The following is a 15,849-nucleotide window of genomic DNA, read 5'->3' as shown; positions in this document are numbered from 1 at the left end:
ACCACTGTGCAGACGTCATACCTTCCAAGGACTTCTCCAACAAACTCGGCTCCTACTTCCATCTCAAGAACAAGTCCCTCTACGACAACTTCAATGAACAGACACCAGACACCGAAGCCACACCTACCACCAGCAACACCAGCCAGCCTACCATCTCCGCCTGCACCCCAGTCACCACGGAGACACCACCAGGACCATGAAGAGTATTCAGTCAGGAGCCCCCACTGACCCTTCCCCGCTGCACATCTTCCACAGAGCTGCCGTCACACTAGCTTCGGAGCTATAGCACACCATCAACGCCACCTTTGAATCTGCCACTTTCCATGATGAGTGGAAACGTGCAGAAGTCAAGCCCCTCCTCAAGAAGCCCTGCGAAGATCCTACAGACCTCAAAAACTACAGACCCATCTCTCTCCTCCCCTTCACGGCCAAAGTCACAGAGAAGATCGTCAACACTCAGCTCATGAACTTCCTCAAAGCCAACTCCATTCACAACTCTTCCCAATCAGATTCCACCACAACAAAAGCACTGAGACCACCCTCCTTGCCGCCACAGACGACATCAGCACCCTCCTCGATCAGGGTCACATGGCGACCCTCATCCTACTAGACTTCTCTGGCACCTTCAACACCGTCTTCCACCGAACTCTCACTGCCAGACTCGGCAATGTCGCCATACAGGGAACTGCCCACGACTAGATCTGCTCTTTCCTCACCGGCCGAACCCAAAGAATCAGACTCCCATCTTTCCTCTCCGAACCCATAGAAAACAACTGCGGAGTACCCCAAGGATTATCACTCAGCCCCATGCTCTTCAACATCTACATGGCTCCACTCGCCGCCATCGTCAGACAGCACGAACTCAGCATAGTATCCTATGCCGACTACACCCAGCTCATCCTCTTCCTCATGAAGCAACCCAACACCACCAGACTCAGCTTCCAGGAAGGAATGAAATACGTTGCATCCTGGATGAGCAGCAGCTGTCTGAACCTCAACTTGGAGAAGACAGAAGTACTCGTTCTTGGACACACCCCCTCAACATGGTACAACACCTGGTGGCCCACCGCCCTTGGCAATCCCCCCACTCCCACAGACCATGCTCGGAAACTCAGCATCATACTAAACTCCTCCCTCACCACGACCCGACAGATCAATGCCATCTCCTCACATGCTTCAACATCCTCCACATCCTCTGCAAGACCTTCAAGTGGATCCCCCCGAATCCAGAAAGACCGTTACCCATGCACTCATAACAAGCAGACTGGGCTACGTAAACACCCTCTATACCGGAGTCAACAAATCTCTGTTGTGAAAACTCCAGACCATCCAGAACAGTACTGCCAGACTTGTCCTCGGCATCCCATGACATGAACACATCACCCACCACATATGAGACCTCCACTGGCTCCCCGTTGAGAAGAGAGTAACCTTCAAGCTACTCATGTGTCTCCTTCCATATACCGAAGAAAAAACCTCCACTCTGTCGACCTCGCTGAAACCCCACGCATCCACAAAGTCAGAGCGGGCGGAAGAGCCTACTCCTACATCGCGGCAAAGACCTGGAACGAGCTCCCGCTCAACACCTGACATTCTCTAATGCTGCACACTTTCAGGAAGAGCCTCAAGACCTGGCTCTTTGGCTGAATTGGAGCTGCACGCCCTGTCTCCACCACTGCCTTGAGACCCTCACGGTGGAGTAGCGTGCTGCAAAAATCCCTGATTGATTGATTGAGTGTGTACAAATTCATGCCCTAAAATCATATCCTTTTGAATTTTCTGCAAATAGTGTGATCGGTTTTGCAAAATAATTTCCACGTTTTCATCCCAAACTGCTAATTTTATTTGGCAATAGTTGAGTGATCAGCAACATGTTAATAACACAGTGCACTTGCTGGTCTTTGCAGTGGCACAAGTATATGTTAAAACTCAAATGGTGTTGTGTCTTGTAGAATTGGGTCATCATCATAGGGCAGAATAGTTATTGTGACAGTCACCAGCTCGGGAGGTTAATTTGTTTTAATGCAGCAAAAATGTGACAACCTGCTCATGCGTGAAACAATTAAGGTCCTGATTACAACTGGGTACGTTTTTTTTTGACTCCTGCATAAATTGTTTTTTGCAGGGATCAGAATTCCGAGTTGGGTAGTAATCATCGGGTGCTTCAAATATTTAACCCTTTGTTAAATTTCAGCAAGTCAAACCTGCCGTAATTTGTTTTTGGAAAAGTGTACAGTATTTACCCTACAATGCAGATTTGGGGCCCGATGTAGGTAATCCCAGATTACCGATTCTTAAATACCGAATCATACCGATTCGGTATTTAAGAACTGGCAATCGGGATTTAGATATTTTTACCGATTCAATTACCGAATCGGTAAAAATCGGTAATTACCGAATCGGTAAATACCGATTCGGTAAAATTACCGAATTTACAAGGGGAACAGGGTGTCACTTTGACACCCTGTTGCACCCCAGATTCTGGCTTGTGTGCAATGTGACACACATACAAGCCCTTAGGGCATGTATGTGTGCCACATGGCACCGGTATACATGCACAGATGTGCATGTACACAGAAATTCATAATTTACCACCAAATATTATTTGGTGGTAAATTATGAATCGGTAATGGCCTGTGTTTAAAGTGCCACCTACATCTTGCTTCACCGATTCGGTAACTTTACCGTTTCGGTATTTTACCGAATCGGTAAATTTACCTAATCTGTACAATTCAGGCCACCTACATGTCCAATCCCAAATACCGGTCGGTAACGGCCGAAATCGGCCGTTACCGACCGGTATTTGGTGACCTACATCGGGCCCTTGGTGTGGTAAACTCCAAAATCTCCATGTTATTCCCATGAAACGTGTAAAATATTCTACTTAACACACCAGATAAAAAAGATACCCTGTGGTATTGTTATTTGTCTTGTGCAATAGAAAGCACCTGGATTCGGACAAACTTAAATCATAGCCATAATGTCGGAATGTCTTCTCTTGCTAAAACGTCACTGACTTTCCATTTATCTGAAAATGAGAGGATGATCAAAGATACTGAAAAAACACCTTACTTTGGTGGTTTACTATTTGGCAAAGGGTCATCTGCTCAATTGAAGGATATTTTAAAATATGAAAAATCACGTTGTAGATTTCTTTTTTCCTAAAGAGAAAGGATCCTCTTTTTAAGCATCCGTGAGGAAAAGGGTTATTGTGTTTTCCTCACTTTATTTTATTATTCTGCTGATAACCCCTTTGGAAAATATTTGTCAGCTAATTCCAAGAAGGCTATTGCCTGGCCATTAATGAAATATGGGATCACATATTTCTTGAAAGTAGGATACAGTCTTTCCTTGACTACGGACAACATTTCAAATGGTAAATTCAGGAATTGACCATCGCTCTAAGAACTTCATAACTATGATAGCATGCCCAGATGGACCTGCCAATCAGAAGTATATCAGATGGGAAAAATCTGACGACTTTTCCGAAATATGAGAGAGCATAGCATATCAATATAATATAGTTTTGACTAAAGTACATCAACATTAAATGGCAACACATTAAGTTATTAAAAAACAGATTCTGCTTCTGAACAATAAAAAATTAAGTCCAGAAATGGGAGGATTAATTGAGAAGATAACCAACGTGGGGTCGAGGTGGCAGACGGAAGGTAATGAGCATGGTTATGCTTCTTTTATTCACACCCTTAGTACTAGTGCAATATAATCAGTGCATTTTAAAATATACTCCCCTTTGGCACTGTCACATGTATGCAAATTTCAGTGATGTGAAATCCCAGACTGTCCCAAAAACTGCACACTCCTGACTTCCCAAGTTTTTATATCAGCACTTATTGTAGGTTGAACGGATGGATGCCTCAAGCCAATTATCACGGTGGGACACACTGCTAAAGTACATGGGGTAGAAATTGCCTAAGATTTGTAATTTTTTGCCTGTCTAATACAGTGCATCCAATTTTATCATCAAAACATTATGCTGCACTTCATGTGGGTTAAAGCATGTGTTAACACATGATTAAATAGGCACTGGGGGCCTGATTCACCAAGGGCCTCTGCACTCATGGCAGAGGCCCAGCTGTCATGGGGGACTCTCTGCACTCGGAGCAGAATCTCTGCAATTACAATCCTCATTACGGAGATTCCTCCCAAGTGCTTAGACTCCTCCACAACTGCGGGTCCTCTGCCACAAGTACGGCGGCCCTTTGTGAATCAGGCCCTCAAATGTGAAAATAACCAGAGTCAATATTGCATATAGGGTGCATTGTTCTTGTTTGACTAAAGGTGCACCTTTAAGCAGATGTGCCAGGTACAAACATGCACAATGTGCCCGTTTTCAATGAATTTGCTGCCCGAGGGCAACCACAAATTCATGCTGTCCGGAAGGCAGTGCATTTATAAAAATGGAGGGCAGCCGCTATATGCTTCTTTGTGTTTTTCTGAGCTGGCGGCCGCCTGAACTCTAAGGAGGGGTTGGGCATCTCCCCTGCAGTGGGTGGAGTGAGTGACTGCACCTGCCTGAAGGGGATGTGTGAGGGGGTCCTTGAGATCCCCTCTTACGCTCTCCAGAATACTGGCCTCAGGGGCATACTAACAGTGTGCCACCTTTTTGTGGCACACTGTCAGTGCACCTCGAAAGGGCATGTTTGCTCTGCACCCATCGACATGAGTGCAGAGCAAAAGTGATTCCTTTATTGCATGGGGTCACTCTCCCATGCAGAGAGGAAACACCCTCTGAAGATAGCTGGTGCTACATGTCCGCCATCCTATCAGTATTACAGAAGGATTGCAAAAGCATCTGTGGCCCCTTCTGTAACACCATTGTGCCCTGGGGGCACAAAAAAACAGGCACACACATTAGTTGCCCTCTCCACCATCCTAGGCACTATCTGTAATACGGCCCCTAGTATAGTTAGTGTGTCATAGAATAATTGGACTGGCACTCACCTTCCACCTTAATCCATTGTAGGTTCAATGTGTCTTCCCACTACTGGTCCACTGTTGCTGCAGGGCTGATTAGTGCCTCTTTGCTAAATCCATCTAATGAATCTCAGTCACTCCTGCCCACTATCCAAAATGTTCACTGTACTGAGCACTGAACCCAGCTCTGAATTACTTGCGGTTATTAGTTATATCCAGAAAGGAAAGAGCTCAAGACATATGGCAAAGCCACATTTGCCTCACCGAAACATGCACAGGCTTGTGAATCTCTGCTATAATCCCCATTTACTTGGGCCCTGGTCTTGGTTTCCCCAAGGCCTATCCAACCATCCATTGGTAGGGCCCCATTCCTTGCAGCTATTGGTTGCATCCATGGAGGGCAGAGGTGAAGGCATATGGTAGAGTATGTATTTGCATGATTAATTAAAACCTTTGCATGTGAAGGCATGTGAAAAAGCCACATATGCATCACCTCTCATCCTTAGGCACATGGGACTCTGGTATATTTTCAATACGATTGATCCCTAGTCTTGGTCTGTCATAGTCCTCTGGAGGGCTAATTTCCAGTCATGCAAGCAATGGCCTGCTTGTCTGCTCTTCCCTCATAGTTGCCCTGGGGTTTTGTCTCCCAGAGGAAAAATGAAAACACATATTTTGCACTAATATAATTATATGTAAATTCTTGGAAATTATATTTGAGTTTAGAAAGGTTGGGTCTGGTGCACGAAAGAGTTTTGCATTCAGAAAGACTGTGGTGCAAACAATTACAAACTTTGTAACTACATACGAGAAGCTTCAATGTATTAAAGTAAAAGTAAGAATTGCAAATAAATGTAGTGACTGCAAACATGCACTGTGACTCATTTAGGCTTTCAAGGACAAGAGGCACTAAAGGAGTGTCTGATCTTCTTTGTGACTCAGAAGTATATGTGTCAATGTCTTGTGATCATTACTGGTGTCACAATGATGGGATAGTAGAACCCCAAAAAGGGGGCGGCGTTATCCATTTGCAAAGTGGAAGCTATCTGTGAGGGCTGGTCTTCATTTTGTGGATGTGGATCTAGGCATCGGGAGGAACAGGCATTCAGCCAGGGTATAAATGTATGCACCCCAACCATCTGCTGAGATCATGGTTTTTTTATTGCAATCTCTGTATCCTTCAGAGAAAGAGGCTGCAATCGGCATTTGGCAAATGTGATATCCAGGAAGGAAGTTTAGTGTGCCTGGCCCCTCCATTCAAAGTCATACGCAAGCATTTCTCAGATGTAAACCTTCCTCATTAACACACATGAGGCAGAATTTCCTGGGATCCTTGTTGCACTGCAAAAGATTAGTACATTTGTAAATACAAATGCAAAACAAACCAGGTAAAAAAATAGCACAAAAACAGCGAATGCTTTATGAGTCAGTGTTTAGTACATCAGATCCTTTATCAAGGGATCTTAGGGGCAAATGCATCAAAGGAAATTGCATTCGCAAATGGTGCGAATCGTAAAATTCGGCCGTTTGCGAATGCAATTCCCTTTTTTGGGATGCATTAACATTTTTGTAATTTTCGCAATTTAAGAAATCGCAAAATTGTGATTTCTTAAATTGCGATTGCATTTAAGGAATCTCAAATTGAGATTCCTTAAATGCAATGCATCACACTCTAAAACTTTGCGAATTTGCAAATAAGGGGAGTAAATTACCATGAAGTTGACCTTCATGGTAATTTGCGAAAACTTTGAAAAATGCACTAAAGTGCATTTTTCAAAGTTCCATTTTACACACACACATGCCCTTGGGGCATGTGAGTGTGCAAAATGTACTTCTAAGCAGATTTCAGGGGTGCAACAGGGTGTGCTTTGGACACCCCTGCACCCTTGAAATTGCATTCTTAATTTGCGAATTTCTAATGGTGAATTGCAAATTAAGAATGTCTTTCCATTCATTCCTATGGCCCTCTAGGAGGTATTCCTTAATTGGGATTCTTAATTAGAGAATCGCAATTAAGGAATTTTAAGAAATCACTATTTTTATAGCGATTTCTTGATGCATTGCAGTTTGCAATTCCTTAATTCCTTAATTGCGATTCCTTATTTTTCGCAATTAAGGAATCGCAAAATGCAATATTGACATTCACATCACAGGTGCCCAAGTCATTTTGAATATGAAGAGATCATTTTATCAAGTATAAAGTTGTATTTATGATCGGTTTGAGCGTATTATTGATGATTTCAAATGTTGCTGTTTGCTGCTGTTTGTACTCCTTTTGTCAGATAAGCCTGCTTTTCTAGTGTCTCTGCTGTACCTGATCTGTGTGTTTCTGAATGCATCTGTGTTTCCATGCATGCGTTTTGTTTTTATATATACTGGAAGTATGAAATGCCTCTTTCTGCTCAGCTTGGGGGATATTTACCAACAAATGTTGGAGCGCGGTGTTACTCCAAAAATGGTAATGCTGGGCTCTTTGATTTTTTAAGCGCAGGGATGCGCTCTATTTGCACAAATGCAGCACACCCCGGAATTTCCCCTAGCGTTGGCGCTAGAAAAAGCAGCCTGGCGCCAGCGCAAGCACCCTTACGCCATGTTGCAAAGGTGTCTGCTCTGCAGTAGTGATTGTTTATGTTAAGGGAGGCTTACCTTCCTGCACATAAACAATCTTTTTTTTTAATTTCAACAATTTTTATTAGAGAAGAAATTTTTTGTTATACAATACAGAGACAAAGAAGGCAATGTAGGACATTGTTATTGTGCTGTTGCAGTTACATTTGGCTTACACAACATATGTTAAGGCATCAAAAAACGAAAGTAACTATTCGTGGCCCGTGGCTTTACTAGAGTGGAGACATATTGCATTACCTTTGAGCGAGGAAAAAGAAAAAGGTAGAGAAACAAAGGATGAGAGATAGGAAAGTGGTATTTAGTTAATACCAAGGTCCCCTAGTTTTGTGTTGGGAGGTGGATAGATACAATATTTTGGAGATGTGCTTTCTGCCTAAGGAGGCTTATGAGATCCAAGGAAGCTGTCTAGTGTGTGCCACATCTCTCCTTTTGAGTGCATCTTGGGGGAGTATTTTAAAGTTATGTTGTCCGCCCCCTTAGGAAAGTTATCCAGTTGAACCAGGTCTTGAAAGTCTAACAGATGGCTGTCATCTTGTGACTGGAGTTCATGCTCCATTAACGCCGTGACTACACTATGGAAGTGTATAGGCGGTGAGTATCCTAGGATGTTGTGTATGAAATCCCTGACTTTCTCCCAAAAGGTCCTAACTCTGGGGCAGTGAAAAATGAGGTGTGCCAAGTCTCCCTTCTGTTCATGGCAGTTCCAACAAAGGTCATTATTACAGCGACCGACTGTTTGCTAGGTATGCCGGGGTCCAGTAGGTTTTGTGGAGGAGCCAGTATTTTGTCTGAGCTAGGGTTGGTGTGACTTTGTTCTTTGACGCAGATGTCCATAGCCGTTGCTTTTCAGTCTCGCTAAAAGGGTTGTTACGCTGAGTTTCCCAGTAATTGATTATTTTGTTATTTAATCTCGATGTGCTCGGGCTCAGGAGTTTGTATAAGTGCGATGTTTGGTGACCGATTTTGTTTAGTTTAGTCATGTATTGGAGGATTGACGGGACTTCTTTGCTAAGGTCTGCCCTTGTAAGGGCCGCCCTGATTTTTAGGAAGCTGTAGAATTCTATGTCTGGGAGGTTATGTTTTTGTTTTAGGTTGGTGAAGGTGAGTAGGGTATTATTATCTTCTAGCTGGTTCAGGGTGGAGATTCCCTTATTCGCCCATGAGTTAAAGCTAAGTGTTTTATCCCTCTATTTTATTTTGGTGTTTGTCCAGAGAGATTCCCATTTCGTGTTCCTAATACTCTTCTCCATTTTTTTGTCTACTTTAAGTAAGGCATTCTTAGTGTTTTTCAGTATTATGTTGTTAGCCTCGGGGTGTTTGTTTGCCGTGAGTAGGGCTAATGGGGCTAGGCCGTTAAGCATTGCTCTATCTACCTCAAACCATACCGACATGTAATTCTGCTGTGGTGTCAGCCATTGTATCCCCTGTCTAGCTAAGTATGCTGTCTGGAAAGTCTTATAGTTGGTTAAATTAAGTCCCTCCAGGTTTTTATTAAGCCTTAGTTTCTGTAGACTTATTCTGGCTTTCTTGTCCCTCCAGAGGAATTTGTTTATTAATATGTCTAATTTCTTGTGGAAATCTTCTGTAAGTGTAAGTGGGAGCATGCTGAGCAGGTAGTTGACCATGGGTGTTAGCATCATTTTTATTGTTTCTACTCTACCCCACCAGCTATTGTATTTTGGTGACCATGAATCGGTTCTATTCTTTAACTTGTCCAGCAGTGTTTTTTCATTCTGGTCAAGAGTCGATTTTAGGTCTCTCCCGAAGTAGATACCCAGATATTTTATATAACCTTTCTGCCAGGCCAATCCTGAGTTACCTAAAACACCTTTTGTTGTGTGAACGTTTAGAGGTTTCCATTCCAATTTGTCCTTATTGAGTTTGTATCCAGCTACCTGTGAGTATGTATCAATGGTGTTCATTAGGGCTTCTATAGAGGTGCCCGGTTCTTCTGTTGTGATGAGTATATCGTCTGCGTATGCAGCAAGTTTGACCGTGTTACCTTTGATTGGGATTCCTTTTATTTCTGTGTTATTTCTAATCACTGTAAGGAGTGGTTCAAGGGAGAGTAGGAAGAGTGCTGGGAGCTGTGCATTTAGCCTGACTGCTAGGACCTTTGCATAAATCTTGCAGTCTATGTTAATTAAGGAGATAGGTCGATAGTTTTGCGGGTGGTGTGCGTCTTTGCCTTCTTTTGGGATGACTATTATGTTAGCTTCTGCCATCGAGAGCGTCATTCTCCCTTCCATGATACATTCACTAAAGACTTTCCTCATTGTTGGTCTAATTAGCTGAAGAAACTGTTTGTAAAAGCATGCCGTAAACCCATCCGGCCCTGGTGCTTTATTGTCTTTTAGGGATGCCACTGCTTTGTCTATTTCTGCCTCCTTGATGTCTTGCTCTAGTGTGGTTCTTTGCTCATCTGTCAGTTTAGGTAGGGCTAATTTGTCTAGTAGGCTAGCTCCCCCATCCTTATTCAGATCCTCGTCCTTACTGTAAAGATGTTCATAGAACTCTTTGAAGAACCTGAGTATTTCTTTGTTTGATGTTTGTGAGGTTTTGTTGGTGTCAGTTATTGCTGCTATTGTGTGTTGCCTTTGTTTGCTTTTTAGGTACAAGGCTAGTTGTTTACCCGCTTTATTTGCTGCACATAGGTTGATGGCTTTGTACTTGTTTATCCAGATACCTGCCCTTTGGCTTAGTATTTTGTTGAGCTCATATTTCTTGCTAGTCAGTTCAGTAAGTGTGTTCTTGTCCGATAAATTGGAGCTATGGGTCCCCTCTAGGTCCTGGATCTCATGTTCTAATTCTAGTACCCTCTTGTTTCTGTCTTTATTCATTCTTGCCTTATGTCTATGACTGTGCCTCTGAATGTGGCCTTCATGGCGTCCCAGAGTATTCCCTTATCTACGTTTGGGTTATCGTTGTGTTTAAGGTATTCCTTTATGGCCTCTTCTATACTGGTTACATTTGCTCCTACTTTTAGAATGTCATTGTTAAACCTCCAGCGGCGGCTAATGTTCTCGTTATGGCGCCCATTTAAAATTAGACTGATATGGGAATGATCTGAACTTGTTCTTGGTGCAATTTCAGTACGTTCGATGAGGTGTGTGTGCATGGAAGACAAGAGGATGTAGTCGATCCTGCAGTATGAGTTGTGTGGGTGTGAGTAAACGGTACAGTCCCTAGTGTCAGGATGCTGTAGTCTCCAGGGGTCTCTAAGCTGCAATTTGGCGCACAGCTTTTTAAGAGTGTTTTGGGTGTGGGTGCGGTGGCTGCTTCATTGAGGATGTCTATCTGTGTCGTGATCTAGTACCTGATTAAGGTCCCCCGCTACGATCAGTTGATCGTCTGTGGGGAGGGTGTTCAGCCTGTTCTCAACCTCTTCCCAAAAGGCGCTGTTGTCCGTGTTTGGCCCGTAGATGTTGGCTATATGGATCTTTTCATCGCCCCGTTTGAAGCTTGTTATTAACAGTCTCCCATCCTCATCGGCGTAGCACTCTTGTGCTGTTAGTCTGGAGTTTTTGTTTATTAGTGTCATAACACCTCTCTTCTTGCCCACTGCCGGTGAGCAGAAAGCTTGCCCTATCCACTTCGCTTTAAAGCGTTGTGTGTTGTCAGGCGTAAGCTTGGTTTCTTGTAGAACAATCACGTCTCCCTTTAGCTTAGCAAGGTGATCTAATGTCTTCCTTCTTTTAACAGGGTGATTGAGCCCTTTAACGTTAAACGATATAACCTTTAAGTTTGACTGTAGTTGTGTTTTTGTAACCTGTGTCATTTTTCCACCTGAGCATCGCCTTTTGTTGATAAGCTCCTGTGAGTTATCTGACTCCCTGTCTTAAGGTCTGCGTCTCCTACCTTCATTACCTCCTCATCTTGTATCATGTTACGTACTGGGTGACTTAGTGTAAATAGTCGGCTGTCCGAAGTAAGAAAAAGAAGAGAGAGAAAGAAAGTAGCTAGAGTGTAAAGATACAATGTCAAAAGACCTCCCTCCCTCCCCGCCCCCCTCCCTCGAACAGGATACTTGCTAAAACCAATGACTAAAACCTTCTGATCCCGTTGGTTACGTCTATCCGGGTACCTCCCCACCCCCCCCGGAGTCATAGTTCACAGAACCCTTAATACTGTTTTTTCCCATAAGGATACTTCTGTCGCATGCTCCTTTTCTATGTAGAAGAGATATGAATAAGTATAGGCGAGTCCGGTAGGTCCTTTTTGTATTTCTTATTCTCCTTGTGTGTTTTGCTTTCTTGTCCTCCCATTGTTGTGAACCCTCTTCTGGCTACGTAGCTTTCTAATCTGCCACCTTTCCGCTGTGTGATTTTTGATCTGGTCTGTTCTTCTTGTTTAGCTGGTTGTCCCTTCTCTGGATCTTGACAGTCCAGCCTATACCTGCTTGGTTCCCGGAGGGACCTTGTCCTGGTCTGTGCACCTGCCAGTTCCCCAGTTGTTCCACTACTCTCTGTTGTGGTATTTGAATCTTGTTCTGGGCTGTGGTTTGTTTGTGAAGCTTGCCCTCCTTTGCTCTTTGCACAGCGTGTTCTGCGGTAGCCACTATTTGCGTCTGACCTTGTATTAATGGCAGTACTTCCTCCACTTGTAGTTATTCAGCCTATGATGTGGGTAGCTGAAGGGGATCTTTTCCTTTATCAGTGTTCCTGGCCGAGAGCCTGGTGAGTACAGTGGCTTGGGCGTGTGGTTGATGGGGAAAACGTGTGTCTCCCTTGTTATGTTTTAAGAGCGTGGACGTATGGCAAAGAAACAATGTCCTTTTGTCTCTTTTTTGGCTTCTCTTTTACTCACTTCGCCACGTCTCCAGCCTCGCAGGTTCAAGTTCTCTGGGTGTATTGTGGTAGCTCCCTATGATTGGCCACTATGGTAGTTTATTACTTTCCAGCGGCAGCGTCTAGTTTTGAGTGGTGCAGTGTGCCTGTTGGAGCCGTTTCTTTGCGCTGTTTACAATACTAGCGATTGGCTTGCCTTAAATTGAAGTCCTACTGATGGCCAGGTAGGGTTTTCCTGGGTGACCCTTCTGCTATTGGGTTTATCGGCACAAAGCAGCCTTGAACACTGTGGCAGCACTTGATCAGGATAATGTCAGTGTTCTCAATTTGTTTAGATCACAGATGCCTGCAGTGGTCTAGTTGTTAGGCCACGTGATTTTAGCAAAATGGCGGCTCCCGCATGGTGCCTTCAGTTTCGTTTTCGGCCTCGGTGGAGCAGTTGCCGCCAATTCTGCTATCCCCATTGCGCCTATTTGGAGCTTATTTTAAAGTTGTAGCAGCGGAGGACTGTTGGGTCAACGGTGATCCACTATGGCTCTCCGCCTCTTTAGAGCCGCTATTATCATAAGTTGCGAGGTGTGGTTTTTAGCAAAATGGTGGCCCCCGCACGAGTGCCTTCAGTTTCGATTTTGCCCTCGGTGGATTTGTTGCCGCCAACTCCCTTTTACCCCGTTTGCACTTACCTGGAGGCTTACTTTGAAGTTTGTAGCAACGGAGGTGCTGTACCGATTATTTGTGCTAGAGAAGCTTACACTACTGCTTTCTGTGCAAGACACATCGGTCGTGTAAATTCTGAAGAGAAACTGTCATTGCTCTTCCTGCTCTATGAGTGAGATAAGCTTGCTTTGTTGCTGTATGAGAAGATACTGCTTCTGCTAAACAAGTATGTGTGTGCAGGTGAAAGAGAGAGAGAGATGCTTTGCCGCCTCCACTTTATCTGCTGTTTGTTTAAGACATGATTGTACTGCTTCATCTCATACTCTAGCTGTTCTTTTTGTGAGTTATAATAGCATTGCTGTTTCCTGTACTGCTAAAGCCTTTGCACCATTTGTTGTTTTTTAGGGATGAATCTTGCTTTGATGTTTGTGCTTAAACCTGTCTTCTAAAACACTAAGATTCCACTTAGTCTGCGCTCTTTGTCCCACACCGCACAGGCAGTGCTAGAGAACAAAGAAGAGTGATTATTTCACAGCTTAGAGAAATATAAGCTTCTGAAACACCCTCAGGCAAACCCTGAGGGAGTCAGAAGAACTCAGTATTTTTGTTGCTTGCAAACTGGAGAGAGGGAAAATAAGAAGGTTTGATCTTGCTTTGGTCAACCCTCTCACTGCCTATATGCATGGTCTCCCTGTGTGAGTGTGTCCTCTCAATATTACACAGCCCATGATGGCAGTGGCCTCTTATTGACTTCAAGTGGTTTAAGGAGATGTAAGCTATGCTTAAAGTTCTGGCTGTAGAGCCTCATCAAATGGATATGTCTGCATTTCTAAACCACTGATATATTAGCGGATAATGCTGCACTTTTCACTTTATCCCTTAACATCTTGTACCATGGACACTAACGCAATTAAACTAAGGTTGGCACCCAAGTGTATAGATGCAAGAACTACATATTAAATATTAAAATTGAATACTTGGCACCCAAGTGTATAAATGCTGGACTACACTTTAAAATTGAATATTGAGACGAAACAAGCATTAGACTTGAGTGGTCCACCATTGCTCTGCTCGAAAAACCTGGTTCCCAGATAGCCTAGGCCTACTCTCTGACATTCTGTTCCTTACTGATGGACCTGGCCTTTACTATATGGTCACCACAGATTTTTTCCTTCCTCTGCCTTCCCTTTCTGAACCCATTTTTTTTACTTTTAGGACTATATGCACTTTCCCCCTGCTAATCAGTGGTAAATTCTTGTAATCTCTCCATAGTAAATATTTCTACATCTAATTGGCGTGTTTAATTTACATACAAGTCCCAAGTAAATGGTACCACATATTACGGGACCTATTAATTAAATCTTACTAGTGGGATAAAGCACTCATTGTGCCACCCACTAAAGTAACCATTTAACACATGTCTTAGGCCTGACACTGCAGACTGTAGTGCAGTTTTAGACTGTCGTTTCAGCATGCCAAAGTAAAACTTTTGCCAGACCTAAACCTTCCATTTTTAATATTTAAGCGTCACCCTTTAGCTGGGTCCCAACGGATCAAAGGTAGTGGTGAATGGTATTTAAAGAGCAGTCCTAAAGTCAACTTTAATCTCTTGTAAGGCTCTCTATCCAATTGACTAACACTGGGTTATTTTATTACACTGAATAAGTGCTAAGTTTGGAACCAGATGTTGAACCAGATATAGAAAGCTTCTTACACTCAAATGAATTGTAATTTGAAATCCTCTTTAATAGTAAAGTTGGCATGTGTCTTCCTAAGCCAACTGTGCCTTTCTGACTGTAAAGGGCTCTCCTGTGGTGTGTTATTATCGCTTCCAGATATAGAGATAAAAGAGGCCTAGATGGAAAGGGAAAGGGTTTCCTAGCAGGATGTCTTGGGAGGAGTTCTGCCCTGCCCTGATTACACTTCAACGGGTCCTAACTGCAGCACACACAAAGGCATCTGTCACCAGGCATGCCTTTGCCATTATCACCTTAGACAGTTTGGAGACAGGACCAGGAAAGGGGGAAGAACAAACAAGTGCCAATTTTAGGGGTATGTCATGAGATTTCTTCACATAAAAGCTTACACCAGGAATTAAAGTGGGACCTTCAGAACATTCCTATACCCCTCAAAGATTCAGAAGAAGGACTATCTTGCTGTCTGATGAAGGTATATTGGACCTGCTTGCTTGGAACCCAGTCTCTCCAGAAATTGCTCCAAGGGTCATTTCTCTAACCTACTATTTGAGCTACAGGGGTACGACAAGCTTCCAGAGGACTCCCTGTAAATGCCCAGCACTACTAGACCTGCCTGAGCCCTGCTACTGGCCTCTGATGGAGTGAGTCCTGATGAGCAAGACGTGTACCCTAGGTCCTGGACCCTTGGCTGGTATCAGTGGGAACTCCACCTAAAGGACTGGGCAAATATACAGACGTTTTGGGATCCTTGTGACTACAAATTGCCGACAGTGACCATCCACCATGACCACCAAAACAAAGCTCTATCAGCAACAGTCCATGAAAGCTCACGTCGACCACCAATGCGAGTCTCTAGCCACAGTGACAGTTAAAGAAAATCGACCTGCTCCTTGCTCAGGCAACGACCACAAGATAGGTGTGTCCTATCTTTCTAAGTCTAGAGTTCTCCGCCTGACCACTGGGTCTCCGTAGTCATAAAATTATTAGTAGTAAAATTAAACTGCACAAAAGTATAAGCTTACCTTTGTGAATCAGGCAATATGCTGGGCAGACCCCTGAAATTGTGCCAATGTTGTTACGAAATAAATTACTTTTGACCCCCATTTAACTTTGCGACCCATCTCAGATCCACTTGCGACCAG

Source organism: Lissotriton helveticus, chromosome 2_2 (genome assembly GCF_964261635.1).
Source record: "Lissotriton helveticus chromosome 2_2, aLisHel1.1, whole genome shotgun sequence".
Taxonomy (NCBI): domain Eukaryota; kingdom Metazoa; phylum Chordata; class Amphibia; order Caudata; family Salamandridae; genus Lissotriton; species Lissotriton helveticus.
This window is presented reverse-complemented; position numbering follows the sequence as displayed.